Below are 5,703 nucleotides of genomic sequence, written 5' to 3'. Positions count from 1 at the left end.
CTAGACCCAAGTACCAATAATGTTGAAATCACCAAATCCTGTCTTAAGGAACAAGGAGATTGTTGGTATAATTTCACTTTGACCAAGCCAGTTTATGTGGTGTGCGATTGGCGATCTAATCCACCGACCGGAGAGCTATCAGGCCTAACATTTAAATTCAAAATGAATGTTGTAACTAGGATGCTTGTTGCAGTAGTCACGCACGATGGCATAGATACCCTCTTTACGCTAACTGACAAAGATGAAGTTATACCCTCTTTTACAGTGGTACAAGGAAATAACATCACAATAAGATGCAGACTGATCACTGAATCTCACATTGAATCCACAAACAGTTATGGAATTGGACCTCATGGCCCTATTTTGTTGTGTTAAACTTGACTGCTGTACAATACTCTTATAAAGTTATGTGTGGTAAAAATAACACTAAATACTGGGGAGGATTTAAAATAGATGTTGTAATACCTACTACCCAACCAATTGTTGTGCTCAGTCCAAAAATCTTTGAAATTGGACCGTATGTGATCAGAAATACGGGCCTACAACAAATGTTGTTTAACCCGGCGTGGTCTCTCAAACGAGTTGAATTGTCAATGCAGAACAATGTTTCAGACATTCAGCCAGCTTGCTCACCTTTCCTAAAGACTTCTTACGAGGGATGGACAACCTGGCTGCAAAAACGAACTCTTCCCATGAGAAGAACACAGAGAGACCTAACCGGTGTTTTGGGAACAGGATTGGGAGTTTTAAATAGCATCGATTCGGAAGTAATAATGAACAAGTTGGCTACCTCAATTAGTGATTTGGCTAAATTACAACAGCCTTTGCGGTCTTCTTTATTGGCTTTGGGGACTAACCAGTGGCTGTTGTCAAATATATTACCAAAATGGGAAAAGGTAAATGTAAGGGACCACGAATTGATTACTGATGCACTTGGGGTGATCCAAAATAACGTCTCTTTGGCTCTCAGTTGTATCCAGGCTCAAATATGGATGCAGTCGATAGCCGCCTCAATTATAAGAGAAGGTGAAGAAGGCACTCTCCCCACTGAAATTCGGAAAATAATTTGGGACAGTGCCACTGATTTTGAGAAGGAACTCCAATCCTGGTGGAACCTGGTAAACTTTACTTATGATCCCGTTACAAACATAGCTACAACTTTTGTGCTTACTATATATAATGCTACCATATACCCAATTTATCCCGTTATTGCATTAGGGTTGAACCACAACGGAACTATACTCTATCCTTTTGAGCATAGAGTATGGGCCCGAAAGGTGAATGAAAAATGGCAAACTGTTAATTTGGAATCTTGTATTGTATGAGAACAACAAGGATTTGTTTGTGAAGGCAAAGCAATTGAGGCACAAGATATTTGTTTAGATACTGAACAAAATATTTGCCACTTTGAGATTCATCCTAATGAAAACCCTGAAACAGTACTCATATATCGGCAAAGGCTGTGTATGTTTGAGGACTGTTTGTGATTTTCTATCTGTAGATAAGGTAGTTGTGGAGACTAAAAATCATTCAAATTTTTGTGTTTGTAATTTTATTAAGATTGTCGGATGTGACTTTTCCTATTCAGCCCCGGTCACATCTCACCAACTTTTGCAATCTAACTATATGTTGATTCATGAATTGCTGCCTATACCCATTGGAATGAATCTCACTTTGGTAAAACAGTTATTACAACACAAGGATTTGGTTGAGATTTGGAAAAAATTAGGGAAAACGGACAGAAAACCTTAATAACTGTTCATCACAATATGAAAGAAATACACCGAGTTTTAGAAAGAGTGCAAAAGGATGCAGAACATAGATGGTGGGACACACTTTTCGGATGGCCGCCTACTGCTACAGGCATCCTGAACAAGTTGTGTCACCCCATCGTGGTTCTCTTGATATTGGTTTTGATCAGTTTGGCTTTGTCTGCAGTATTGTATGTCATAGCCTGGAGAATGATGAATCGGTTAACGCGTTTGATGTCTGTACTGAACACATATAATATGCTTGATGTTCCATCCAATGTGGATATTCCCAAATCAATTGATGTTTTGAAACCTCATTGATTTTTTTTTTTTATATATAAACAATTTTGATTGGAATTGATACAAATTGTAGTTGCCTTTCTATCTTCTCTCCTTTTCTCTCTCGCTCTCTGTCTTTTTCTTTTCCTTTTCTTCTTCCTCTTCTTTATCATGCTACCACCAAGCGGTCCTGACGTCCTGACGACCATGTTGAGCCACGGGGTGGTGTAAGAGTCGGTCAGAAAATCAGCATTGTCTCAACATTGTCATCAGGAACATGAACAGTACATTACCTGACAACGGCCTGTTTGGAGCGCAGCGGCCAATCCCAAGGACAGAATGTGCGGTACAAGGCTCCTGGAAGGTACCTGGCTAGAGCCGTTGGAGATAACCGCATAGCTACTGTCAAAAAGGATGGATTGCAACCATTGCCGTAACATCGATGAAGAAATCATGAACTCTAGACGAACTTTGCTTCATTATAATACCAAAACACACCTCCTGGTCGAAGGCTACCCGCCTCCAAGACTTACCACGCCTCAGACACTGACCCTGCGCCTGCGTGATAGCCTCGCTCGAGAAGGGCGGAGATATGATAATTGTATTCTGAGAAGGGCGGAGACTCCTGAGGCAGAGGTGGAGCAAGGTGTGTTACTAAGCATAAAAGATGACTTCTAAACAATGGGAATTTGAAGCTTCCCCACCAAGGACCACGACGATCGACGACGCGGCATTAGCTGGACCCGGGACCGTTAGGACGTCTTGAGATCAGCGGTGGTAGCTATAACCTCTCTTTCTCCTCTCTCTAAACTTAACTTTACTTTTCTCCTTTCTTTCACCCATCTCTAACTATCGCGTGCCTCTTCACAGGCAATACACTAAAGTTTTACTGTGTGATTACTGCTATCCCCTTTGGTGTTGGTCACCTTAATTTTGCACTTTCGAGATCGTAGCAAACGAACCATCACGAGTCCACCGAGTGGACCGTGACAGCATGATGTCACATGGTATGGAATAGCTCCTTGGCTAGTTCAGGTCAGCTGCCCTGGCTATGCCCCCCCAACTCCCAGGTTCCTGTAAAAATTAACTCTATCCCAGCTGAACCCAGGACACAGACATTGCCCTCCATTCCACGGGGGCTTTAACTGCTTGACTTGCTTGATTGCAGCACATTTCACATTCATGGATAACTTGTGCAAATGTATCTATGGTCAAGTCCACCCCTTGATCATGAGCCCATCTATATGTTGCATCTCTTCCCTGATGGCCTGAGATGTCATGGGCCCACAGAGCCATAAATAGCTCACCCTTATGTTGCCAGTCCAGGTCCACCTGAGCCACTTCAATCTTGGCGGCCTGATCCACCTGCTGGTTGTTTTGATGTTCTTCAGTGGCCCGACTCTTGGGTACATGAGCATCTACGTGACGTACTTTTACAACCACATTCTCTAGCCGGGACGCAATATCTTGCCACAGTGCGGCAGCCCAGATGGGTTTACCTCTGCGCTGCCAGTTGCTCTGCTTCCATTGCTGTAACCACCCCCATAGGGCATTTGCCACCATCCATGAGTCAGTAGAGAGATAGAGCACTGGCCACTTTTCTCTTTCAGCAATGTCTAATGCTAGCTGGATGGCTTTCACCTCTGCAAACTGACTTGATTCACCTTCTCCTTCAGCAGTTTCTGTGACTTGTCCTATAGGACTCCATACAGCAGCCTTCCACCTCCGATGTTTTCCCACAATGTGACAGGACCCATCAGTGAACAGGGCATATTGCCTCTCATTTTCTGACAGTTTATTATACAGCGGGGCATCTTCAGCATGTGTCACGTCCTCCTCTGGTGACATTCTGAAATCTTTGCCTTCTGGCCAGTCCATGATCATTTCCACAATTCCTGGGTGACTGTGGTTTCCTATGCGAGCCTGTTGTGTGATCAGTGTGACCCACTTACTCCACATGGCATCAGTTGCATGATGTGTAGAGGAGACCCTCCCTTTGAACATCCAGCCCAGCATTGGCAGTCGGGGTGCTAAGAGGAGCTGTGTTTCAGTACCAACCACTTCTGAGGCAGCTCGAACTCCTTCATATGCTGCCAATATCTCTTTTTCAGTTGGAGTATAGCGAGCCTTGGATCCTCTGTATCCCTGACTCCAAAACCCCAGGGGTCGGCCTCGGGTCTCCCCAGGAGCTTTCTGCCAGAGGCTCCAGGTAGGACCATTCGATCAGGCTGTGGTGTAGAACACGTTTTTAATATCTTGTCCTGCCCGGATTGGTCCAAGGGCTACTGCATGGACAATCTCCCGTTTAATTTGTTCAAAGGCTTGTTGTTGCTCAGGGCCCCATTTAAAATCATTCTTCTTCCGGGTCACTTGATAGAGAGGACTTACAATCAGACTGTAATTTGGAATATGCATTCCCCAAAAACCCACAACACCTAAGAAGGCCTGTGTTTCCTTTTTATTAGTGAAGACATAGCTGCTATTTTGTTGATCACGTCCATTGGGATCAGATGACATCCATCTTGCCATTTTATTCCAAAAAGCTGGGTCTCCTGTGCAGGTCCCTTGACCTTACTGTGTTTTATCATAAAACCAGCTTTCAGAAGGATTTGGATTATTTTCTTCCCTTTCTCAAAGACTTCTGCCATGTCGCCCCATACGATGATGTCATCAATGTATTGCAGGTGTTCCGGAGCTTCACCTTTTTCCAGTGCAGTCTGGATTAGTCCATGGCACATGGTGGGGCTGTGTTTCCACCCCTGGGGCAGTCGATTCCAGGTGTACTGGACGCCCCTCGAAGTGAAAGCAAACTGTGGCCTGCACTCCGCTGCCAGAGGGATTGAGAAAAACACATTAGCAATGTCAATTGTGGCATACCACTTGGCTGCCTTTCACTCTAGTTCGTATTGAAGTTCTAGCATATTCGGAACGGCAGCACTCAACAGCGGCGTAACTTCATTCAGGCCACGACAGTCAACCTTTAGTCTCCACTCCCCATTAGACTTTCGCACTGGCCATATGGGACTATTAAAAGGTGAGCGAGTTTTGCTGATCACTCCTTGGCTCTCCAGTTGATGAATCAGTGTATGGATGGGAATCAGGGAGTCTTGGTTGGTGCAATATTGCCGCCACTGCACCGTCTTGGTAGCAATTGGCACTTGTTGTTCTTCAACCCTCAGCAGCCCCACAATCGAAGGGTCTTAAGAGAGACCAGGCAGGGTAGACAGCTGTTCATTTCCCTCTGTCTCCAAGGCAGCTATACCAAAGGCCCATCGATACCCCTTTGGGTCCTTAAAATACCTTCTCCTGAGGTAGTCTATGCCAAGGATGCACGGAGCCTCCGGACCAGTCACAATGGGGTGTTTCTGCCATTCATTCCCAGTTAGGCTTACTTCAGCTTCCAATACAGTTAACTCTTGGGATCCCCCTGTCACACCAGAAATACAGATGGGTTCTGCCCCTTTATAACTTGATGGCATTAGAGTACACTGTGCGCCGGTGTCTACTAGAGCCTTGTACTCCTGTCAGTCTAACGTGCCAGGCCATTGAATCCACACAGTGCAATAGATCCGGTTGTCCCTTTCCTCCACCTGGCTGGAGGCAGGGCCCCTCTAATTCTGGCCAGAGTGTCCATTACTCACTTGCAAAATTGACTCAGAAGTCCCTTCAAGAG

The sequence above is a fragment of the Aquila chrysaetos genome, chromosome W, assembly GCF_900496995.4.
Source record: "Aquila chrysaetos chrysaetos chromosome W, bAquChr1.4, whole genome shotgun sequence".
NCBI classification, from domain to species: Eukaryota; Metazoa; Chordata; class Aves; order Accipitriformes; family Accipitridae; genus Aquila; species Aquila chrysaetos.
Note: the sequence above shows the minus strand (reverse complement) of the source record.